Source organism: Budorcas taxicolor, chromosome 9 (genome assembly GCF_023091745.1).
Source record: "Budorcas taxicolor isolate Tak-1 chromosome 9, Takin1.1, whole genome shotgun sequence".
In the NCBI taxonomy this organism is placed as follows: domain Eukaryota; kingdom Metazoa; phylum Chordata; class Mammalia; order Artiodactyla; family Bovidae; genus Budorcas; species Budorcas taxicolor.
The window spans coordinates 82909549-82935815 of NC_068918.1; the positions used below are offsets into that span (position 1 = coordinate 82909549).

Below are 26267 nucleotides of genomic sequence, written 5' to 3' on the forward strand. Positions count from 1 at the left end.
AAAAGCCAATCAAAACGAACTGTGTGCTTCCAGTGTCTTTATTTCACCAACTGTTGAGTCAGACAATCCTTTGGATTTTTCCTGTGTGCCCTGCCTAGTTCTGATGGAGCTCTGTGTTACTGCTTTCCTGGGTCCGGGGACTTCTGAGATTTTGTTCATACCTGCCTTTCCCTATACCTCAGTCCTGCCCTCTTCTGAAAATTTTCATGACGCTTCAGGTTCTTTGCACTTTAATGACAATGTCAAGATGCCATCCCCTCACCTCTTGATCAGCTTTCGTTTTCTTTTAATAAACTTTTTGTTATAGGATGGTTTTAGATTTACAGAATTATTGCAAAGATGGTATAGAGAGTTTCTGTATACCCCACACCCATTTTCAACACCTTTCACTATTACGGTGTATTTTTTAAAATAACTAATGGAACTATTGATACATTACTAACACCACTCCCCCTACTCAGAATTTCTGTTTTTCCCTAATGTCCTTTTTCTGTTTTAGGATCCCACACAGGATACCACTGTACATTTTGGTCATCACGTCTCATTAGCCTCCTCTTAGCTGTGAGTTTTTCTGACTTGACTCGTTTTCGATGGCCTTGACAGTTTTGAGGAGTACTAGTCAGATGTTTTATAAAATGTTTTTTAATTTTCTGATTAGACTGGGTTCATGTGTTTTGGGGAAGAAGATTACAGAGATAAGAGGTCATAATTATCACATGCTATTGTACATACTATCAATATGACTTTTCACTGTTTGTTAACCTTGACCTTCTGGCTTGCTTTGGTATTTGGCAGGTTTCTCCACTGGAAAGTTATTCCTTTTCCCTCTCTCTTTGCAAACTATACTTTTTGGAAGAAAGTCATTTTACATAGCCTTGCCTTAAAGTGTGGGAGTTATGCTCCACTTCTTTGGGGTCAAAGGATCTACATAAATTCTTTTAATTCTGCATGGGAGAGTTTCTGTTTTCTTACATTTACTTATTCATTCAATCATTTATATCAGTATGGATTCATGTATATTTATTTCATGCTTTAGGTTATAATCCAATACTACTTTATTTTGTTGCTTAAATTGTTCCAGATGTGGCCATTGGAAATGCTTTTAGTGGGTTTTTATTTCCCTATGACACACCTCATCATGGTGAATTTTCCTTGTACCAGCTCTAGAATCACCAACTCCCAGAGCTTGCTCAAACTCATGTCCATCGAGTCTGTGATGCCATCCAACCGTCTCATCCTCTGTTGTCCCCTTCTCTTCCTGCCCTCAATCTTTCCCAACATCAGGGTCTTTTGCAATGAGTCAGTTCTTCGCATCAGGTGGCCAAAGTCTTGAAGTTTCAGCTTCAGCATCAGTCCTTCCAATGAATATTGAGGACTGAGTTCCTTTAGGATTGGCTGGTTGATCTCCTTGTAGTCCACAGGACTTTCTAGAGTCTTCTCCAACATCACAGTTCAAAAGCATCAATTCTTCAGTGCTCAGCTTTCTTTGTGGTCCAACTCTCACATCTATACATGACTACTGGAAAAACTATCACTTAGAAAATAATTAAATATATTCTAATTAATAAATAATAATCATGTAGAAAAAAATCACCTAGGCACTATACAAATCACTGAAATAAAAGTCTAGGTCATTGACATTGATAAAAGTGACAGCAGTTGATATTGTTACTGAAAACATACTATATGCAAGCACTAAGCTAATCACCTTATGTATACTATTTCATTAAGTCCTCAAACAGTTTATTGTCCTAGTTCTATTTTACCAATGTGCACAACCACTCCAATAGTTTTGCCCAGAGAATGGCTAACCACTCCAGTATTTTTGCCCGGAGAGAATCCATGGACGGATGATTCTGGATGGTTACAGTCCATGGAGTTGCAAATAGTTGGACACAACTGAGCGATTTTTGTTTCCAAGTCTAGACTCTCTTTGCTCGCCCCCAGATGGGCCAGTGAATCCGAGAGACAATGTGCTGAGTCAAGGAAGAGACGTTATTCGGGGAGTTGGCTGACTGAGAAGATGATGGCAGGCTAACACCTCAAAACAACCATCTTCTCAAGGTCTGGATGCCAGGTTCTTTTATAGATCAGAGATGGGGGGCAAGGGAGGTGAGGAAGCAAAGGCCATTAATCTTGCAAACGGCTCCTAGAATGGCAAGCCTCAGGCAGAGGGTGTGTTAATTTCTTCCTGCCATCTACAGTGGACAGGGTTCTGAACAAAGGCAGTGTAGTTTAACAGTCAGGCAGAGGGGCGGGATTCTCTGAGGCTGGCCCTTCTGTATGATTATACTAGCAAAAGCAACGAAAAGCAAGTCAAACAGTTCCAACATGGAGTCAGAACTGGCTGCTTCTCTGCAACACTTTTACTCACTCACACACTCACATGCAAACTGGAGAGGAAGAAGATATTTTAGGCAGCCATGCTCTGAAATTAACATTGATACAGTACTATAATTAAACAAGAGACATTTTCCCACTAATACTTGTTTTCTGTTCCAAGATCCAGTTCATGACTGTGCCTTCCATTCAGTTGTCATGCCTCTTAGTGTTCCCCAGTCTATGACTATTTCTTGGTTTTTCCTTGTTTTTTTTATGACCTTGACATTTTTGGTGAGTAATGATCAAGAATCTCATGGAACCTCCCTCTGTTTGTGTTTGCCTGATTTTTTTTCATGTTAGACTGAGGTCATGGATTTTGGGCAGAATAGCATAAAGGTGATGATGTTCCCTTTTCTTTGCATCATTTTAGGGACACATGGTGTCAATGTGATTTATACTTTGATCGCTTGTTTAAAGTCATGTCAGCCAGCTTTCTCCATAGTGTAATAATTATCTTTTCCTTTCTGTATTCTGTTAGAAGCAAGTAACCATGTCCAGCTCCTGTCAAGGGGAGGGGATTTAGCTCCACCTTCTGGAGGGAGGAGTATCAATTAATTTGTGGTCATATCTGAAAATTAGCACAGTGTTTAATAAATCTGGGGTGATGTACTTTGAGGCATTGAAAATCCCTGTTTCTCTATAGCTTCATTAACTGCCCACTGCTTTTAGTATTTATCTACCCTAAGCCGTATGAATGTGCAGCTTTATTGATGATTTTTCATATTCCTCATTCTTGTAGTTCCTTCTCTGGTTATTCAGTTACTATGTCAGTATGGACTCATAGTCATTTACTTTATTCTTTGGATTGTAACTGAATACTATCATTATTCACATTGTTCCAGATATGGTGACTGAGAACTCTCTCAGCGTGCCTCCTGTTCCCTTTTGGCGTTCTGGCACTATAGGATATGCCAGGCTCATCTGCAGTGTTCCCTCCTCCAGCTCAGAATTAGCCTTTAGTTGAGAATGGCATTTAGAAACCAAGACCTGGGTACTGAGTGTGCTCATTGCTAGGGAATGTCACTACTTTTCTTGGGCACTCTCAAATGAACAGAGCTAGGAAATAATTGTTTATATACCAATCCATATAGATACCTGTATTTCTTTCTCCATCTTAAACATGAGTTCATACTGATACCACAGAATCTACACACGTCTGTATTTGTTTTTATAGCTATTTGCCTGTTTATGTACATCTGTAATCCAGAAATACAAGGTTCGTTTTATTCTTTTCCCGTTCCTTCTTCCTAGTTTCTTTTTTTTGACAGTGAAAATCCTGGCTTCCGTTCTTCACAGTTTATTTATGAATCTGTCCAGTCCTAGTTTATGTATAGTTGCAGAATTGGCAACTGGTTCTCCTGAGAGCAACAGATTTACCAGTCACAATACAGTGTTTAGTGTTTATGTACTTAAAAAAAATCTCGCCATTAGCTTATAGTGTCAGGTGGAATACTAGGCTCCAAAGTTACTTAGGTCAGCTCCTTTCCCCTACCCACTGCAGTGAGGTTGTGTCACCCATTGACTCCTTTCTTATAGTCTTCAAGTCATCCTGAGATCCACTGATAATGCTGGTCGATTTTTTGAAAATATTGCAGAAGAGTTTATTTCACTCTTTGTGGTGTAGTTGTGTGTATGTATTTGAAAGTCGCTCAGTTGAGTTATGTCCAACTCTGTGACGCCATGAACTGTAGCCTGCCAGGCTCCTCTGTCCATGGAATTCTCCAGGTCAGAATTCTGATGTGGGTTGCCATTCCCTTCTCCAGGGGATCTTTTCAACCCAGGGACTGAACCTGGGTCTCCTGCATTGGAGGCAGATTCTTTACCATCTGAACCACCAGGGAAGTCTGCTGCAGTTGTATGGGTTCTGACAAATGCATAGGATCATGTGTCCACCACCCTAGTGTCATAATGAACGGTTCCATCATCCTGAAACTGTATGTGGTCCCCCACTCCTTCCAGAATTTTGGGTTTTCTTGAGTGTCATAGAAACAGGGCTATAAAATAGACAGCTCTTTTCTTGGAGAGGGTCTGGCTTCTTTAACCACTGTTGAATTTTCCAAATTTGCTGGCATATTGAATGCAGCACTTTAACAGCATCATCTTTAAGGAGTTGAAATAGCTTAGCTGGAATTCCGTCACTTCCACTCGCTTTGTTTGTAGTTAGTAATGCTTCCGAAAGCCCACTTGACTTCACACTCCAAGATGTTCAGGTCTAGGCAAGTGACAACACTATCGTGATTGTCTGGGTCATTAAGACTTTTTTGTATAGTTCTGTGTATTCTTGCCACTTAATCCCTTCTGCTTCTGTTAGGTCCTTATCATTTCTATCCTTTATTGTGCTCATCCTTGCATGAAATGTTCCCTTGATAGCTCCAGTTTTGTTGAAGAGATCTCTAGTGTTTTCTATTGCTTTCCTCTACTTTGCATTGTTCATTTAAGAACTGCTTATCTCTGCTCGATACTCCCTGAAACTCTGCTTTCAATTGGGTATATCTTGCCTTTTCTCCTTTGCCTTTCACTTCTCTTTTTTCCTCAGCTATTTGTAAAGCCTCCTCAGACAACCACTTTGTGTTCTTTTGTTTCTTTTTCTTTGGGATGGCTTTGGTCACCATATAAAGGGGGTTATATGGCAGATGTGTGTTTAGCTTTATATGAAACTGTTCCAAACTGGCCATCACTTTGCATCCCTACGGCTCCATATCCTCACCAGCTTTTGTGTTATCAGTTAGTTTTACTTTTTGAAAATTTTAGCCACTTTCCTAGTATACAGTAATATCTCCTGGTGGCTTTAATTTGCATTTCCTGAATGACTAATAGTGAGCCTCTCTTCATGTGCTTATTTGCCATCTATGTATCTTCTTTGGTGAGTTGTCTGTTAAAGTCTTTTTCTCATTTAAAAAAACTGGGTTGTTTATTTTAGTGTTTGGTTTTGACAACTTTTTGTACATATTTTGGAGACAAGTACTTTATTGGATATGTGATCTGCAAATATTTTCTTCCACTCTGAGATTTGTAACTATTTTTTTTTCCTAAGAAAATAACTGGTTCAGATTTAGTGGCAAGGCAACATAATTTAATAAAGGGTAATGATTCAAGACTTAGAAATGTAGTAACAGGCTCTCTGCATCAAATTTAAGTGATACTTTGAATACTTTTTTTTTTCTGCAGTCAACTAAAAAGCATTGTTTTAGCAGTTTATCATGTTGTGGTTGACCTGTTTTCTGTTTGCTTATACCACAGTTTTAATGTGATCCCAAGGATGGAGGGAGTGTGTGGGTGTGTGTGTGCATATGTGTATGAAGGGGAACAATCGTATGAACATTTCTTGGAATATATCTTGATCTGAATGATAGTTACATGAGTGTATACATATGTAAAGTTTGTGGAGAGGTGCACTTAAGATTTGTGCCCTTTGTTGCATGCGTGTTATAACTGAATAAAAAATAAACAGTGTAGATGTGGATATGATGTGGAGAGGTCTTAGGTAAAGGGATAAGTGAAAGACAAAATCATGTAGAAATGGTGGATAAATACAAACAGCAAAAATATTTATCTGGAATACCACACAACTGTCCTTGGAAGATAGATGCTTAGAAGGAAAATAGTAGACTGGCCTCATGCATAAAGGCTAGATATCCTACAGGTTGGAAAATGGATTGTTTTCTTTGATACTGTGAATAAGTAGCTTAGTGTCCTGGTTGTAGGATTTTAATAATGATCTACAAATTTGCCTGTACATTTAAAAAAATACTTTTGTGTTGTGCCATTTTGGTAATTCCTAAGAGTTCCTTAGCCAGTGTGGGAATATTGATGACGTTGGTGAGTGTTAGGATCACATAACGTGAGATACAATACCGTACTTTTAAGAACTAAACCTGAAACTTGTCTAGCTTTTACAGCCTTAAGACATGAAAATCACATAATTCAGAGAAAAGCGTATCATCTCATGAACACTGCTAAAACATTAAACCCAAAGTTTATGTATCTGGCTTGCCTGTGCTCTAATTGTGAATTGTGACTATATTTTGGGCTGGGATTTGAAGAGCTGACCTTCTCAGAACTTTCCATTTGGCCCGGAATCAAATGTAGTATAAGAGCTGGCAGACACCACAGAGAAGCACTGGTTCTGGAATTTTATTACTGAGTCGGGAGACTTTATTTCTTTGTTTCTCAATGGGGGCAACTGCTTTTGAGTAACTCCAGGTGGAGTCTTGACAGGGTTCGAACATTAAAGCTGAGTTCCATAATTATACTTCGTGGCCAGTGTAATTAATAACTTGTGTGCGAGCATATGGAAAGTAAACAAAACATTCTTCTTTTAGGTTCCTTATTTCTCCCAAGTCTAGTTTCTATCATGGTGAAGATAAACATCTCATCTTCTTTCCCGTCTCCATCTTACACCCCTTACTTCGCCGCTAACTCCTTTTCCTCCAACCCTCCCCTCTCCAGAGCCTAGTTCAGTTCATTTCAGGCACTCAGCCGTGTCTGACTCTTTGAGACCCCATGGACCACAGCACTCCAGGCCTCCTTGCCCATCACCAACTCCCTGAGCCTACTCAAACTCATGTCCATTGCGTCAGTGATGCCATCCAACCATCTCATCCTCTGTCGTCCCCTTCTCCTCCTGCCTTCAGACTGGCAAAATTAATTTTGTTCATAGACACACAATTAAACCATTTCTTTCTAATTCTTCTTATATTGCAACAATGCAAATTCTGCTACTACACATAACCCTGTGCAAATAATTGTCTATTTCCTTTCTCTTGCACTTTTGTGACCTTCTTATTTTCAAGGTAGAATAACCTCTTTTTTTTTTGTTTATAATACAAAAGCAGAACTTCCCTTTCACGCATTCAAGTGCAAATTTATATTTGAAGTCAAATAATGAAGGAGGAACAGCTTCTTTCTTGGCATGGTGACTCTGGCTTGAATTCTGGGCAGGAGCAGGCGCTAAGCGGATTTGGCAGCTGGTCAGGCTGCTAATTTGTGTTTATAACCTGGCCCCCTAAGGCCAACCCTGTATGGGTGATGTGGAGGCAAGTTACTGGATGTGTGTCTGACAGTCCTGCTGCTGTCCTTTAGAAGGGGGAACATTGAACTTTGGAAACCCCAGCTGCTCTCTGAAGGGGTTCCAGAGTATTGAGCTATCTCGTGCCATCCATCGTGGGTTCTGGGCTCTTCCCCCTTGGGCCCTTGGGAGGAGGTTGCCTCCCCGCAACCTCCACCCCCGCCGTCACTTTCAGCCTCACTGTGAAGATGCCACTGTTTCTCGCTCTGAGCTTCTCTGTCAGGCTCCTGTTTACATCATATTTTGTTGATATTTGTTGTTCATTGGTCACATCACATCAAACATGAGACTGTGAAGGCCTCGAGCATGGGCAGAAATCAAAGCTGTGCGGTGCACCTAGGCCCTGCCAGAGCCTGGAGGTTTTCCTCCCTGCGACGCCGCCGTGTGCACCTGTGCGGACTTACAGAGGGGACCCACCAGGGATGCTCTGGGTGGACGGGCTTCAGTATTTGATGGGACTGCTGCATATTTCTGGTGTGTCTTTCCTGTTCGGCCCTGGGTTTCCTTTAGTTTTTATCCTTTGTAATAGACTTTGATTTCAGAAATGGGAAGCAAGCCCAGATTATAACAATAGACTCAGAAAAAAATATTTGGTGAAATTCTTCTTTGCATACTTTCCTGAGGCCTAATGGTTACGCTGAAGTAGAACGTTTTTTTGGTTAGTTCTTTACCAGTATTTCCATTTATGATCTTTCCACCCTGCTGGAGCTGCAGAGTTCTCAGAAAAGGACCCACACTGTGTCTTGGGATGCAGCTGCCACACCATACGACTCCAGTTAGCCGGGCCAGTGGAAAACCCAGCTGAACTGTGGGAACTCACTCGAGGGTCTAGACTTGGCATAGAGGTTAGTTTCTGCCTTGTTCACGGGCAGCAGTGTGACATCTTGATGTTGAAGTTCGCATTGTCAGTTGTCCTTAGAGACCTCTGGCTATCCCACAGCAGGGATTTTAAAGCTCCCAGGCTCTTGCCTGGGGTGGATACCCTGTTGTCCAGTGTTGACCTTGGCAACTCACCCTCCTTCCCTGTTCCACCCTCCCTACTCTGTCTGATTCCTTCCTTCCGAGTGACCTCCATGATGACCCAGCTTTACCCAGGTCCTTCTCTTAGGCTCTGTTTCAGAAACACCAAACTAAGATAGTGGCAAGACTTGTTAGTCCCTGCCTTCCTTTAAGTTTAGAGTGAAGTACAAGAGCAATACCTTGATTAGTCATACATTGATTAATCATGTAAGTAAAAATATACTATCTCAACTGTAGAACGTTCTTTGAGGGACAAAGTAATTTGTCGCAAGGTGGGCCTGACCTAGCCTTGAGGATCAGGAAAGACAGTAATTAGGCTGTGGAGTTGGGAATAGGAAAGATCCCCCCACTTCAAGGAAAGGAGTGGGGTGTGCAAAGGCCCTGAGGTAGGAGGCAGTGTGGCTGTAGTGTTAGGAGTGAGGACAGTGAGGCTGACGAGGGGGTGAGGGTCACTCTTGTAAGACTTTGCAGATCCTAATGGGGATCTTGGTTTTCATCCAAGAGCAGGGGGAAGACTCCAAAGGGGTTTTAAAGGTAGATTCAGGGAAGCCAGTGGGGAGGCTGTTGCATTAGCCTAGGAGAGAGTGTTGGTGTTGTGGACTGAATGGCAGCAGAGGAGATGGAGGGAGGTGGAAGCACTGGGATAATACTGAGGAGGAGCCATCAGCAGGCCTTGGAGGGGAGCAGTGGGTGAAGGAGTATTGAGCTCTGATTGCCTCCTGGAAGTGGCAGGTAGACTTTCTGGAGCTTGGAAGATAGGTCTGTGTTGGGTGCTTAATATACACTGACCATCTAATCATCTCAGCCCTGAGGTAGGAGATCTCAGTCCTAATTAAGAAAGTGGGGGAGGCAAGATGTGAATCCAGGACTGCCCTTCCTTGGAGAGCACTGTTCTCTTCTTCTGACTTTGCAGTTGCAAGCTACTCTATTTTGGTTCCATTTTCCCCTTTAGGAAATTTTATGAGTGAGAAGAATCTGCCTAGTATCTTACCATCCTTTATAGCCACTTTATAGCTATTGGTAAACATTATAGCCTGATTTTCTATTGTTTGATTCAAGTTCAATCAGAGAAGAACTAGAGCTCCATTCAGTTCAGTTCAGTTGCTCAGTGATGTCTAACTCTTTGAGACCGCATGGGCTGTAGCACCCCAGGCTTCCCTGTCCATCACCAACTCCTGGAAGCTACTCAAACTCATGTCCATGGAGTCGGTGATGCCATCCAACCGTCTCATCCTCTGTTGTCCCCTTCTCTTCCTGCCTTCAATCTTTCCCAGCATCAGGGTCTTTTCCAGTGAGTTAACTCTTCGCATCAGGTGGCCAAAGGACTGGAGTTGCAGCTTCAGCATCAGTCCTTCCAATGAATATTCAGGTCTGATTTCCTTTAGCATTGACTGGTTGGATCTCCTTGCAGTCCAAGGGACTCTCAAGAGTCTTCTCCAACACCACAGTTCAAAAGCATCCATTCTTCAGCAGTCAGCTTTCTTGATAGTCCAACTCTCACATCCGTACATGACTACTGGAAAAACCATAGCTTTGACTACACGGACCTTTGTTGGCAAAGTAATGTCTCTGCTTTTGAATATGCTGTCTAGGTTGGTCATGGCTTTTCTTCCAAGGAGCAAGCATCTTTTAATTTCATGGCTGCAGTCACCATCTGCAGTGATTTTGGAGCCCAAGAAAATAAAGTCTCTCACTGTTTGCATTTTCCCCCCATCTATTTGCCATGAAATGATGAGACTGAATGTCATCATCCTAGTTTTCTGAATATTGAATTTTAAACCAACTTTTTCACTCTCCTTTTTTACTTTCATCAAGAGGCTCTTTAGTTCCTCTTCACTTCCTGCCATTAGGGTGGTGTCATCTGCATATCTGAGGTTATTGATATTTCTTCCGGCAATCTTGATTCCAGCTTGAGCTTCATCCAGCCCAGCGTTTCTCATGATGTACTCTGCATATAAATTAAATAAGCAGGGTGACAGTATACAGCCTTAATGTACTCCTTTCCCAATTTGGAACCAGGCTGTTGTTCCATGTCTAGTTCTAACTGTTGCTTCTTGACCTGAATACAGATTTCTCAGGAGGCAGGTCAGATGGTCTGTTATACCCATCTCTTTCAGAATTTTCCACAGTTTATTGTGATCCACACAGTCAAAGGCTTTGGCATAGTCAATAAAGCAGAAGTAGATGCTCCATTCACTGGAAGATAATAATGGCACAGTTTGGGGAAAATGGTTATCAAAGATTCTGTAAATTAGCATATATTTGCTTATAATCTTTGTAACCACCTGTGCCTGTTTGAAGTTTAGACACAAGAAAATAAATGTACATAACAAAGAATTACATTGTAAAAGCATAGAAAAAGATTGGCCTGTGTAGTTGTACACAGTAATTTTAGTATAGAAGAGACACCCTGTTTTACATTAATCTTGTGTATAGCAGCTAAAATATATTAGAAAAATAAAACAAGTGCAGATGATTTGCTTTGTTATCGCTTCCTACTATGATTTAAGTAAAGAAAATCGAAACAACAGAGACACTGAAGAAACTGTCTTGTTTTTTAACTGCCCTGTGAGTTTCGCCACCAATGTGTTGTCTGGAGTTTGCTGTTTGGATGGTTCTTTCTTAAGTTGAAATTTGGCTTACTGTAGTTCTTTAAAAAAAAAAAAAAAAAGGCCTATACCATGTAGTCAGTATTCATTGAAACGTGTTTCTGGTAAGTATATTCTTCCTGACTTGAAGGCAGTGCCTTGGGAATTTCTTTAAGATGATTTTAACAGGGAAATGATAAATAACAAAGGGCAAAAGGTCTTAAAAACACTAGGGCAAATTGATTGTCTTACTCTGTTAAAGGGAAATTTGTGTTGGGATGATGATGTCCTGAGGTGGGGGTGGAGACTCAGTTCCCAAGAAAGCACCTTTATTTATGTGTCTTCACTGTGAGCTTTGTGGTTCAGCTTGGCCTTTGAAACATATAAGAAATATTTTCTGAACGTGAGTTTATGTGCTATAGAAATGAACTGGGATGCCCTGGCTTTTCAGACAAGTTTGGGGTATATTTGCATGGAATCTTCAAAAAGATGGGGAGACCCTTGAGTCAGAAATAACTGGATTTATGGATGATAGGGAGAAAGTGGAAGCAGCATTTCAGAATGGATTTATACCTTAGGACAGCTATCTGCTGGAACTTGACTGTTTATTAGTTTGTTTATTCAGCAAATACTCTGTTCATGTCACTTTTTTTTTTTAAGTAAGTCAGAATCCATGATTCTTTTTTCATTTTAAAATTTATTTATTTTTGGCTGTGCTGGGTCTTCCTTGCTGGCTTTCTCTAGTTGTAGTGAGTGGGGGCTACTTTTCACTGTGGGGCTTGGGCTTCTGGTGGCTTCCCTTGTTGCAGAGCACAGACTCTTGGCACATGTTGCAGCGCGTGGGCTCAGTAGATGTGGTGGACAGGCTTAGTTGCCCTGCGGCATGTGGGATCTTCCCAGACGCGGGATCGAACCCATGACCCTTGCATTGGCAGGAGGATTCTTATCCACTGGCCCCCCAGGGAACCCCTCATGTAGTGTTTACCATGCCCTGTGTTAGGTGATGCTGTGGTAAGAACAGACAGCTCAGAGTTTGTGCCCTAGTAGAACAGATAGGCATATGAGCAAAGAATCTGTGGAGTGTGATAGGTGCTTAAACAGAGATTTGTACAATAGGCAGTGATGCATCTGAAAGGAAAGATGTATTAGCCCTTGGCAGTGATGTTAGGGAAGACATCTCAGAAGAACCACATAGGCTGATTTTGAGAATGAGAAATGTGCTGAACAGTCACAGGAGAGGGGAACACTCTGGTTGCAGGAAAGGCGCTTTAGGCATGGAGAATATAGGATGTCATGGGCCCTGAGGAGTCTGCATTGGCGACTGGCAGGACAGAAGCTGGAAGCAGCAGTTGAGTTTCGTGTGCCCAAAGAAGGTTGGGGTTTTAAATTGTAATGGATGAAGCGTCACAGAATCTGATTTGTGCTTTAGAGTTTTCTTCTGACTAAAGGAGAAGAGATTGGTGGATGCAGGGGGCCTGGAGTGTTCCTGTGGGAAATAGGAGGGTCATCTGGGGTATATGTGAATGCAGAATATCAGAGAGGAAACACACATGGAAGAGACACCGAGGAAGCAAAGGGTTTACTGACACCTGCACGTGCAAACTGAGGGCCTGGCAAGACTAGGGTAGCTGACGGGTTGCATCTGGTGAGACTGGCCTGCTGGAAGGGCTGTTATCTCGGCTTGGCCATCTAGAACCAGGTAACTTGGGGGCAGTGCAGGGCTGGAGTAATGAATTACTTTTGTTTGGGTCATCCTGAGTTTGAAACAGCACATCCAGTAGGTCCGTCAGTGTGTCTCCATTTAAGCTGGAGAAGGAGACTTGGTGGTGTTGATCCGTGAGAGTGGAAGCCATGACGTCATCAGAAAGAACATCAAAGGTGACGAGATGAAGACTCAGCCTGGGACTGAGGGACATCCAGGGAGGTGGGTGGAGGTGGAAGAGCTCAAGAAAGAGGCAGAGAATTGAAATTGAGCAGGGGAGTCAAAGAATACAGCAGAGGATGGAGGGTCCCGAAGTTGTGAACAGTGTTTCTTACAGATTCCGTGGTAAGTGAACAAAATCCATATTCCCTGTTAGGAACTAAACCTTTTTGATACCACTCATAAGGTGATATTTGTTATGCCTAAAATGTGTCACTAAAGTTTAGAAATTAAAGGACTTTAGAAAGACCCTGTATTAGATTGTATTATTATCTGTTTTTAGTTCTACATGGTCCTTTTCCTATTTCCGATTGGCTCCTTTTATAGAAGGGCCTGAAACTATAGCCAGGCCCCATTGTGTAACTGTGATAGTGTACAAATGTTTCCATTCCAGTTTGGCTTCTGTACTTAAGCTGGATTCCCAAGAGCAAGAGGGTGAGGCTCAAGGTCACACCCAGTGTGGCACCCGAGGAAAAATTAGAATTGAAGGGTCGCTGGTCTCTGCCTGGTAGTGAGCAGCCCTACCTCCTGATGACTAAAAGTCCATCATAATTTCCACCTCAAAGGTAACCTTTTCCCACCTGCTGTCAACACCCTTGGCAGAATTCTGAATCTCCCCGCAGGGCATGCGTGGGAGTGCTTCCCAGCAAATACTCATCAGCACCTTTCATCTCCAGAGATGAAAGATTTTCAGACACCAGTAATCCCTGCCAAGTCCTTTGGGGCTGGTAGGTAGAAAACGCAAAGTGATTTTGGACAGAGGAAGAGACTTATGGGTGTTTTTCCCAAAGCAACTTGCTAGTTGATCCACCTAGAACCAAAATACTAATTTGACTGTCTGAAAGAAGGCCCACTGCAGGTTCCATCCTGTATTGAGGAAGCCATCAAGATACCAGGTCCTATGCAGATCTTATTCCTTCATGCCCCGTCAGCAACTGATATTATTATTGACACTGATGTGGATAGAAGGGTTCTAAGTGGAAGACAATGCCTAAAGATAAACTTAGTCGTGAGCTCCTCTCTATAACAGTTAATTTACTTATAAAGTTAGTCTTTTGTAAAATAGTTAATGTACCATGATTGTATAACATCTGGAAAAGGTTTAAGCATATCTGACTCAGCAGACATGAGTTTGAGCAAACTCCGGGAGATGGTGAAGAACAGGGAAGCCTGGCTGCAGTCTACGGGATTGCAAAGAGTTGGACACGACTTAGCGACTGAACAAATAAAAAAATCTTAAAAGTTGAGTCTGTAGATATGTTTATTTAATATTTTTTTCAAAGTATTACCAATACATCTTTTTAGAATTTTTACATTTTTATTGAAATATAGTTGATTTGCAATGTTGTGTTTCAGATGTACATAAATGATTCAGTTATACATATATATATACACATATCTATTTTTAAAATTCTTTCCCATTATAGGTTATTACCAGATATTGAGTGTAGTTCCCCTGTGCTACACAGTAGGCTCGTGGTATGATACACCTTTTCTTGTATGTTAAGTGCTTCTGAAGGGACTAAGGAGTTGCTAATAGGAAGCCCAGCATACTGCAGTCCATGGGGTGGCAAAGAGTTTGGACATGACTGAGTGACTGAACTGAAGGGACTAAGATTGTTACTTCTTAAACTGAGATTGATGTACTTTTCTGTCTTGAGGACTGATCCCAGGGCTGGTTAAAATGTTACTAGAATCTTAGAGGATAGTCAGTAGAGCTGGAGATGGATCTCCAGTGTCCGTCTCATGAGCAGGGCCTTGGGGAGTTGGAGGATGGAGTGGGCCTCTGGTAAAATGACAGAGATGCTTTGGATCTCAGCAGTCTAGACAGGGATGCTAGAACAGCTGCAGTTCTAGATGAGGATGGCAGGCTGCCAGCAGGATATGGAGCAGAACACACAGGATCGGGGATGTGATTCCAGCTCCTCCCAGATTGCTCTCTGCTCCTACGGTGGGGAGGGAAGGAGTGGAAGGTCAGTAAGGTAAGACTGAGTTGATAGAGAACCTTCTGGCTCATTCATACAGAAGATTTTCAAGAGCAAGCTTAGTGCATTAGAAATATTTTTTAATGATGTCAAGGCCTGTTACAGCGAAAAGATGAGTGGTAAGCTAAATAGAATACTGGCTTTTTTGTGTCACTACATTAGAACTAAAAAAAAAAATATCCAGCAATCAACTGTTGAAGAAAACCTTCATCTTTGTCTTTTTGTTTCCTTGGGAGGTGAGACTATAATGACTCTACCTCTTCTTTCCTTCCCTAGTGGCAGTTGGAGTCCCTAGGGTTTCACGTGCAGTGAGAACAAGACTTGATAAAGGAATTTAGCATAAAATGCGGGTGGAGGAGAGAATACAGAGATTAGTGGGGCCAGGATAGGCAGGACACCTGCGGCATTAGAAGTGAGGTGGAGAGCAAGGCTGGGCGGCAGCCAGCAGCTCAGGTTCCAGCCAGCAGGAGGTATGTTTTAACAAATTTATTCTGGACTGTGCCAAGCCTGTATTGCTTTGTGTGGGCTATCTCTAGTTGCGGTGCTCAGCTTTGTTTTTGTGGTGGCTTTTCCTGGTGTGGAGCCCAGGCTCCAAAGCTTGGGCTCAGTAGTTGTGACACAAGGGCTTACTTGCCCTGAGGCATGTGGGATCTTCCTGGACCAGGAATTGAACCCGTGTCCCTTGCATTGGCAGGCAGATTCTTAGCCACTGGACCACCAAGGAAGTCTTGGAAGGAGTTATTCCTAGTAGTTGGGTTGAGGTCTGAGGCCTGGGCAGTGAAGTTCCTGTGGGTGGTCTAAGAGGTAGAAGGGGAATGGAACATTCATTATGGGCCCTGAAACTTTGATTCAAATTATATTCCGAGACTGTGTCCCTGTAAATGTGTTTCACATGGTGAAAACCCGTAAATGTGTATGTCATCATCCTCTGCCCAACCCTCCCCACGTATAGCCCTCTTCTGATTGACATTTTGGTTGTTCATCCACATGAAAAGAACAGGTAATAAAATACCTGTGGGAAATAATGTTGCTGATTCCATGCTGAAGTAATTAAAATTAAATGTCTGCAGTACCTCCAGTCTAAGGAAATGCTGTGATTATGGTTGTTTAGGGATGTACAGATAGTTTAGAGCCGGTAACTGTAATTTGATGCTAATTGGACTCTGATTTGGTCCTGGGAGAGAAGGTGGAGCTTGATTGCTGGATGGTTGGCCATAAGAAGGGCAAAGTTAGGAGAATAGCGTAGCTACGTCCTCAGTCACATCCACCTGCTGAGAATTTGAAATTCATATCCTTTCCCCAAATCCTTTTTATCTTGCATACTCAGAATTCACATTGAATAAATTTGCCATAATTTATGCTCATTTCTCAACAATCCCCATAGTTTCTTGTACATTGGGCCCGAAGGATCACAAGGTGATTATTCTACAAACTCCAAATGTGTGCTGAGCCTCTTTCGTGGTGATGGGTAATTATTTCCAAACAAGAGATGCCCTGTAGGGCTCAGTCTTGCGCTAAACTCAGACACAGACCTACAATTACCTGCCTGTTCAGAGGCTGCCTTGCTGGTCTGGGGTTGGAGAAGGCCTCTGTGCCCTAATTATTTACTCTTGATTTTAGAATATTGCGAAAATAGTTTCAGAATATTACCGTTGATACTGAAACACCATAATCACCAAGTCAAATTGTGCCCGTTTCTTAATTGACATTTTCCTTTTGATTTTTAATTTACCCACGTACTCAGTTCCTGGAGAGTCACTTCTTTTTAAATGTTTTACAGTATTTGTTAGTAACGGACATTGAGGCCTGGCCTTGGTATTCCTGAGTCATCTCGTTAGCCTTGCGCTTGGTAAAAATAATTCAAAGTTTTTTTTATTCACACTGCTCCCTTGGACAAGTCTGCATTTCTTTCTGTATCCTAGAAACTGGGACAAGAAGAACTAACATCTAGTATTTAACATTTATTGACTTGGACTAAGCCCTGTGTCAGGTAATTGAAAGATATACTTTCTTATTTTGCTTTCGCAACAGTCCCGGGAGGTGGGCATCATCACCTCCATCTTGCATGGAGGGGAATCACGTGTGGAGAGGTCAGTAAATGACCCCAAGTCGGGGGTTACGGAGGGGTTTGTTCCTGACTCCTCACCACATGCTCCAGCCTGCTTGTGAATGAACGCTCTTGTATTTGACAAGGACTTTAGGATTTCCCAGTGAGCCTTCATCCTCACGTGCTTCAGTTACTGCTCGTTCCGTACTGGTGGATGGTGCTGGGCTAGCGCTGGTGGGTTGCTGGCTTGTGACCAGCTGCTGTCTCATGACTAAAGGGCAGGTGGCAGCCTGGACTTGGAGGAGCTCCATGCTCGCCTGCTTGTCTGTCCACCTTCACTCCGTGCTATGCTTCATCACACTAGATGCTTCTCTGTGTCTTGTGTCTCCGGCCTCTTGGTCTCTGTCCTTCATCTGTGCTGCCCTCCTTAGGACAGCGTAGGGCCTCCCTGTTTCCACGTCCAAGTCAGACAGTCCTTCAAGTCTAGGTACCTAGGAAAGGCTGTCTTGCTCTACGCGGCCTGGCATCATGTCCTTGTCCGAGCTGCTCCCCAGTGGTGTCCGACCATGCTCTGGGGGGTGTCACCCCTGGGTGGTCTGGGTGTCACTACCTGCTCTCATCTGAGGATGCAGGGTCTGCTGTTATCTTTGTAGACAGATGCTCTGCAACCTCCAAACATTTTTTAAAAGGTCTGTAGTTTGTTCTGTTGTAGAGGTTAATGTTTTTGATGTTTTAATTTTGGTTTTGTTCTGTGTTAGGTGCACTTGTTTGCTTCTCCTTTTAAGCTGGGCTCCAACTCTACCCTCCTCTAGTTTGGCCTGCTGATCTGAGTGGCGTTGCTGCTAAGAATGCCTGATTTGGATAGATTTAATGGATTTTGGTTTTCTTCGGTGATTTTTCTTTTACTTTTTAAACCAAGGGAAGTTTCTGGCATTCTTCACAGTGTCGTCTTGCTCCCATCCCAGATGGGCAGGTAATCCTGTCTCTTTATGTGATGTATGGGGTCTTAGCTGTTTTTCCTCCCGTACTAACTCTAGGCCCTTGGATGGGTGGTGCTGGGTCTGATTCATCTTTGGTTCATTCATGGCACCCTGAATCACACTTTGCGGCTATTGGGACTTGACTGTTACTGAAGCTGAATGAGTTCTTTGTCAGCTACAGTCGGTCCAGCCACAATCATCCAGATGGCCTCCGCTCCACACTGTGTTAAGTTCCTTTTGTGCGAGGTGATTGCCTGACTGTCTCAGTTTTCTGCAGACACCTAGGGTTGTGTCATAAATGAGGTGTGAGCCTAACCTGATGCTGAATGTAATTTGTGATGCACAGACGCCGTGGTTTTAGAAGTGATTAGGGCTTCCCTGATAGCTCAGTTGGTAAAGAATCCGCCTGCAATGTGGGAGACCTGGGTTTGATCCCTAGGTTGGGAAGATCCCCTAGAGAAGGGAAAGACTATCCTCTCCAGTATTCTGGCCTGGAGAATTCCATGGACAGTCCATGAGGTCACAAAGAGTTGGACACGACTGAGCAACTTTTTCACTTTAAGGGCCTGTTACCTTGCGGTTATCTCTTGAAGAAAGTCACTCTCCACGTGACCATCAGTCAACTGGATGAGGGTCATCTCTTTGTCTGGAAGCCAAAATCCAGTGGTGGCTCTGACACACCGATGCTAAATCAATTTCTGTTGCCTTAGCAATGAGTGGGCTGGGATGCTTGGTAGCGTCTTCTCATGAGCCACCCCTGTGGGCTTCCATAGCATCTGCCCCTCTGGACCATAATCGTCTCCACACTGAGTGGTGGCTGATGGTCTGTTTGTTCACAGGCTGGTGAGACTATCTGTAGGCTTTTGATCACCATTGTACTCCTGACACTTAGCGTGGTACCTCGAACACAAGTGCTGTTCATTGGATACTTCCTGCATTGAATTAACTTAATAAAGGTCCTGCACGTAGGCATTCGAGGTATAATGTGCCAACTTTTGCATCCTTGAATTTTGTCCCTGGAGACATGAACTTTGTGGGAGTCCCGGGGAACACTTATTCTAACCAGGGGCCAGACTGGCTGACAGGGCCACCAGCCTGGGGAACACGGTGACCCTGGAGGGATATGCCTGTTCTTCTTCTAGCTGCTTTTTGGTTTTGTTTGTTTGTTTTTGGTGTTTCACATGAGCTGTTTTATAAATAACAAGGGATTTGCGGTGACTTGGTTCATGGTAAGCGTAAACGTTGTGCTCCATGGGTACAGAAGTCTGCCATTTGAGGAAGGCTGACTGAAACTTCCTATTTTCATTGTAATCAGCCTTTTGTCAGGAGGATGGGTTCTCTAACAAGCTATAGCCTCCTGGGTGGCGGTGCCTGCTTCTTTTGTTAAGGGCGGCATTCGATTGCATGGGTTCTCTGTGGGGGAACAGTGTGTCAGAGTCAGTGTGAGAAACTGGTGAAAGCGGTCACTTAGTGAAGGCCTCCAGCACACCCCTCCTCCCGCCGTGGAGTGGGAGTCACAAAGGGGTCTGTTCATTATGGCTCTGACGTCTCTGTGGGCCCAAGAGACACAGGTCGGAAATAATTCCCCTGTGGACGGAGATGCTGGTGGGCCTGGCCAGGTATGGACCTGGGTCACACGACTTGTTCACGGAGACAGCAGTTCCCATCATTCCAGGACCCTTTCTGCCTCCTGGAAAACCTCCCATGTGCTGTATTGTTGTAGCACAAACACCAGGCAGAGACTGATTTGATAAGCTGCCTCGCTGATAGATAGCAAGGCTAAAGGAAACCCAGAAACTTGCAGATGGGCTTGTAGTCAGAGAGATGGTGGTTACAAAGGGGATTTAATTTGAAGAAGGCATGACTTTTGGAGAGAAAATTTTCAGCAGGGGACTTCCCTAGTGGTCTAGTGGTTACGAATCCACCTGCCAATGCAGGGGCCACAGGTTTGATCAGTAGCCTGGAAAGATCCCACATGCTGTGGAGCAACTAAGCCCGTGTGCCACAGCTGTTGAGCCCACGCTCCACAATAAGAGAAGCTGCCACAGTGCAACAAGAGAGTAGCCCCCAATCGCTGCAACTAGAGAAAGATCTCATGCAGCAACGAAGACCCAACACAGCCAAACAAATGAATAAAATTATATATGTAATAAATATAAATATGCTTGCTGCTGCTAAGTCGCTTCAGTCGTGTCCGACTCTGTGCGACCCCATAGATGGCAGCCCACCAGGCTCCTCCGTTCCTGGGATTCTCCAGGCAAGAATACTGGAGTGGGTTGCTATTTCCTTCTCCAAACATAAATATATAAAGGAAATTTCTCAGCAGGAAATGCACTCTTCTTACCGAGCTGGGCAGCAGGCAGCCTATTTTCAGGGCATGGTGAAGTAGTCATTTATCTCTCTCTTCCCCAGCGCTTTCTCCTTGACCTGGTTGGCCCAGCAGTGAAAGTTTTATAAACACTGGGCCCTGTGCACTTAGGCCAGGGCTGACCACAGGCTTCTAGATTGATGAATGCTGTAGCCATTCTTTAGATGTGGGCTCCTCCCTTTTTTTTTTTTTAAACTGATATAGCTGAAGGTTCCTGGTGGGCTGCAATCCATGGGGTCTCTAAGAGTCAGACATGACTGAGTGACTTCACTTTCACTTTTTACTTTCATGCATTGGAGAAGGAAATGGCAACTCACTCCAGTGTTCTTGCCTGGAGAATCCCAGGGATGGGAGAGTCTGGTGGGCTGCCGTCTATGGGGTCGTACAGAGTTGGATACAACTGAAGTGACTTAGCAGCAGCAGCAGCAGCAGCTGAAGGTTCAACTACATTCAGCTTCTAGGGAAGGCATGGGGCCAGCTTTTCATCATAAAACTCAAGAGAGAAAAGTGTAAGCCATATTCATTTAAATTAAAATGATGTCATGGTGGCAAGCAGGCAGCTCAGGGGCTCTAGGATGGTAGGATTTCATGCTGAAAGAGTGTGAGTGGATCTGCCGATGGACAGTTTTGTCCACACAGGCTGCCCGCGTGTGGTCATGGGTAATAAGCATACTGCGTGTAACTAATCATATAGAAGCACTGGAGTTTTATGGTAGGTGTGATCTACCCAGCAGTGCCTAGAATCGCACAGACTGCACGCACAGCACCTCTCAGACCTTTCTGGAGTTGCAGGAGATTGCGCTACCTGTCCCATTCTTGACTCATCTGAAAACATGGCACTCACAGGCAGCTGAATCCAGTCTACACTGTTGAGAGCTTATCCACTTATCGAAGGTGGTTGAGGTCCACCCACAGTTCAACGTGAACTGTTCGTGCAGCCCTGGAATTAGTACAGAAAGGGAAAAAGGTCAGGCGGGGGACCCTGGGATCGAAGGAAGAGCGCTTTGGTGACCACTGGTTTGTCACTGTGACAAAACCAGTGTCATCCGTTCTGGGACCAGAACTGAGGCAGTTGTTTGGTGATCTGAGCTCTCATCCAAGTTCCTTCCCATGCTCTGAGTGACAGGTCTGATTTATCCTTTCTACGGCTCTCTTTCTTCATCTGCGAAGTGAACAGAGTTTAAACTGATGTACTCTAAACTTAAGTATCCTATAATCCTGCCTTAAGTCATTTCAATCCAAAATGGTTAGTAATTATATTAATCAAGATATTCAGAGAAACAACCAACAGGCTTCATTTACTCTGTGTGTGTTTAGTCGCTCAGTCGTGTCTGATTCTTTGCGACCCCATGGACTATAGCCCACCAGGCTCCTCTGTCTGTGGGATTTTTCAGGCAAGAATACTGAAGCAGATTGCCATTTCATTCTCTGGGGGATCTTCCTGACACAGGGATTGAATCTGTGTCTCTTGAGGAGTGAAAAATCTGATCAAGAGATTTGAAGTTCTGTACTGCTGTTCCTCAGTCTGTCCGGATGTTACCAGATCACAGACCCTGGGCTCGGGGTTTTGACTCTGGGAGAAGGGCTGCTTTATTTGGAGCACTTTAATCTCTCTGGTTGTCTTACTGTGACTGGTGCAGGCCTGTAGGATTTGGTTTCAGCATGTCCTTCTATAAGTGATGAGTATTGTTACTACTGTGACAATGTTAACGATTCTCATGCTGACACCACCAGTGGATGCTAGAATTCGCAGTGTGATTTTCGAGCCTGCTGCTGCTCTGATGAAACACCCCATCTCTCTCTCATATTATATATATATCATATCTCTCTCATATATATATATATATATATATATCAGTTCATTTCAGTCGCTCAGTCATGTCCAACTCTTTGAAACCCCATAGACTGTCCATCACCAACTCCTGGAGCTTGCTTAAACTCATGTCCATAAAGTCGGTGATGCCATCCAACCATCTCATCCTCTGTCATCTGCTTCTCCTCCTGCCTTCAGTCTTTCCTAGCATCAGGGTCTTTTCCAATGGGTCAGTTCTTCGCATCAGGTGGCCAGAGTTTTGGAGTTTCAGCTTCAACATCAGTCCTTCCAATGAACACTCAGGACTGATCTCCTTTAGGATGGACTGGTTGGATTTCCTTGCAGTCCAAGGGACTCTCAAGGGTCTTCTCCAACACCACAGTTCAAAAGCATCAATTCTTTGGCGCTCAGCTTTCTTTATAGTCCAACTCTCACATCCATAAGTGTGTATATATATGTATATATATACACACACACACCCCTTTCTGTCAATTTTAAGGAATTGTTTCACCTGATTGGGAGAGTTGGCAAGTCTGAAATGCACAGGGCAGGCCAACTGTCTGGAATTTTAGGCAAAAATTGATGTTGCAGCCATGAGTCCAAAATTCAGCATGACGGGAGCCCGGAAACCCAGGCAGGGTTTTCATGTTGCAGTTTGGAGGCAAAATTCCTTCTTCAGGAAACCCCCGTCTTTGCTTTAATACATTCAACTGATTGGCTGAGGCCCTCCCACCTTATGGAGGATAATCTGCTTTACTCAAAGTCTATTGATTTCTGTGTTGATTCCACCTAAAAAATGACCTTTACAGCAACATCTAGACTGATATTTGAACACACATCTGGGTACCATAGCCTAGTTGAGCTGACCCATACTGTTAACTATTACGGTAGTCAAGCTGTAAACTTTTTATTTGTAATCTAAGTCATGGTGTTGGACTGGAAAAGAACGCTAGTCTGAAATTAAATCATGTTGTCTTAGTATAATGTGTCAATTCTTGCATTGAACCATTCGTTGGGTGTTATTAAGCACCCGTGTGTAAGGCACTGTGCTTTAGAGCAGGAAAACAAAAGACAAGCCCTTTACTTTCAAAGCAGTCAGCATCTACTCCAGAGGACAGACAAATGAAAAAAGAAATGATTGCAATGTGGTTGTTTATATTAGAGCAGTGAGGTGAAGTGGGGGATGGTCTTGGTGGGAGAAAGGTAGATCAGGGAAGGCTCTGTGGAAGAGGAGACACTTAAACTCGATCTTGAGGGGTAATTTGAAGTTCTCCAGGGAGACATTCCCAGCAGGACACAATGTATACAAAGGTGTAGGCAATAAAAGACCATCACCCTCATGAAATGGCGAAATATTCAGAACGTTTGGAGACTTCTGTCACATAGGAGGTGCTTGAGACTCAATATCTGTTGTTATCATCGAAAAAAATTAAGGTGTGGCAGGTGTTATATTTTATAGTTTCCTGGTTAGGAAATAACCATCAGTATCGGGCCATCAGTAAGGTATGATGATTCTTGGCCTTTAAGAATTGTCAGTATAATGTATTTAGATGGAGTCTATCAAAACTTGCTTAATTTTCCATTCTGTCTAAAAATATTTTCTTGTCCATACTGGATTACAAAGAGAATTAGAAGTTTATGTCTCTTTAGGATTTATCTTATAAGGTAGGGATTCTAGACCAAGTCTATCTTTTATTTAGGTTTCTAAGATTTTTCTCTGAACCAATGATGTCACCTTGAGCAAATCAGTCTACTTCTTCAAGCTTTAAATTCTTCTCTTTAGAGAAGGGAGTTGGGCTATTTTCTAAAGGTCCACCATAGGCTATTCTATGATCTCTAAAAAGAAATCGTATCTCCACTGTGTCTGGTTATACAGGCATATTTCTGCAGCATAAATCATTGATAACCACACCTTTCTCAATAGTTACTGGTTACAATGAAAGTATCACCACTTTGAGTATTACACATTTTTCAACCACTTTATAAAGTATTTTCTCTGTGCGTATGTAGAATAACCCTGCAAAGCAGATATTATTTCCATTTTATGGTTGAAGAAAACAGAGGCTCAGACAACTTTAATAATGTCACTCAGGTGGTCATGGGGAAGCTAGGGGTTGAATTCTGACCCTTTGGCACCAAAGTCTGCATTCTTTATCAAGGATTGTGAACTGTGAGCCATGGTATACAGTTGTTACCATAAGATAGTGTCTTGTGTATATAGCAGGGGTGAAATAATGTTTTGTAAAAAGACAAGTCTCCACCTGAAACTTACACAATGCTGTAAATCAACTATAGGTCTTTAAAAAAAAAAAAAGTCTCATTCTCTGAAAGCCATCTGTGTAACCTTTTAAATGGTGGAAGAAAAGAGAGGTACTTTTTGGTATGTTGACCAACAGGGCCATGAGTTCTAATGTCACTGTGCAGCATATCAAACATAGGAAGAAAATACTATTTCCATTATAGGAGAAGAGCCAGAAGCCACCTGCTGAATAAGTAACAAGACTCTGATCCTTTGACTCCATTCCCTTGCATGCAGCTTCTGCCCACAGTCCATGATAATTCCTCTCGACACCTGCTTCTTCTTGGGGTCTTGGCTGGTCCTTCTGTCTGGGGGATCATTTCACTAACTTTGAAACAGCATTTAGGTCTCAACTTAGTTGCCATCTTGAAGGGCCATTTCTTGGCCTTCAGTTTACGTTAGACACTTGTCCCTCACAAGCTCATCATCCTGTTTCATGTCTCTGTTACACTAGGATACTTTTCCTTGTTTATTTACCTGTTTGTTTCACTGCTTCCTCCCATCTGAATAAAGCTCAGTGAGAGCAGAGACTTTCACTCTTCTTTATTGCTCTAGCCTCAGCATGTGGAGTAGCAGCCTGCATCCATCCAACCATCTCCCCTCACTTCTCTTCCTCGCTCCTTCCTTCCCCACTTTTTCCCTCTGTCCATATATCTGTCTATAAAACGGTTTGGCTTTATAGTTACAGGATGAAGCAGTATAGCTGCTTCTCCAGTTAGAATGTGGGAAGACCTTCACATTTCCTTTATAATTAACCACTTAATAGCTGGGGCTTCCCTGGTGGCTCAGTGGTAAAGAATCAAGAATCTGCCTGAAATGTAGGAGACATGGGTTCGATCCCTGGGTTGGGAAGATTCCCTGGAGGAGGGCATAGCAACCCACTCCAGTATTGCTTGGAGAATCTCATGGACAGAGAAGCCTGGCGGGCTACAGGTCATAGGGTCACAGAGAGCTGCACACAACTGAAGCAACGGAGCCCACACACACTTAATACTTGTTTTTTTCTCAGATGCTCCCTTTTTGTATTAAGCCCAAGACAGGGCAGAATGCTGAGAAATTGAGCTTTAGTTACAAAACTCTGATTTTTGAAAACTTGTTTCTCAACACCTATTTTGTTTTGCTTTGTTTATCTTGCCAGGGTTCTGTGCCTGAATTACAAAGACAGCTCTTCAGCCAGCTCATTCCAGATGAATGAATGATTACGTGAAGTGTGGTCTACACTTCCTCTGGGGGTAAGTTCGAGGCCCTTGTACGTCTCAAGAGTGATAAGGTCTGGTGGTGTTTATGTGCCTGTTTCCCATGTCGCTCTATTAACTGCTCTTTGTGTGCAGACCTGAGCGGGGAAAGGTGGTGTGGATTCCTTGAGTGGCTGGTGGCCAAGGTTTCTGCAGGCAGCGGGCCCCAAATCTGAGTGGCTTTTCACAAATGCCCCTTAATTTGATGTGCTGGCTGATCCTGTCTCTGTGGAAAAGCATATGTGCATCTTTGCTGGGAGTTTAGGTAGAGAAGGTGAAGTCAGGGAAGTTTGAACTCCAAACCAACTAGGACCTCCTGCTGAAGAACAGATTGTGCGTGCTAAGTAGCCTCAGTCATGTCCGACTCTCTGCAATACTATAGGCTGTAGCCCACCAGACTCCTCTGTCCATGGGATTCTCCAGGCAAGAATACTGAGTGGGTTGCCCATGCCTTCCCAACCGAGGGATCAAACCCGTGTCTCTTACCTCTCCTGCACTGGCAGGCGGGTTCTTTACCACTAGGGCCACCCCTAGGCGGGTTCTTTACCACTAGTCTACCCT

At 43.3% G+C, this 26267-nt stretch overlaps 1 protein-coding gene across 3 annotated transcripts in view; it reads left to right on the forward strand.

Moving 5' to 3' along the window:
• TIAM2 (TIAM Rac1 associated GEF 2) overlaps window positions 1-26267 on the forward strand; it is a 238380-nt gene that overhangs the window by 62643 nt on the left and 149470 nt on the right. For all 3 annotated transcript variants that reach the window (XM_052645856.1, XM_052645853.1, XM_052645854.1), the window contains exon 2: window positions 25610-25703. The gene's annotated coding sequence lies outside the window, so the exon portion shown is untranslated. The remainder of the gene's footprint in view (window positions 1-25609; window positions 25704-26267) is intronic.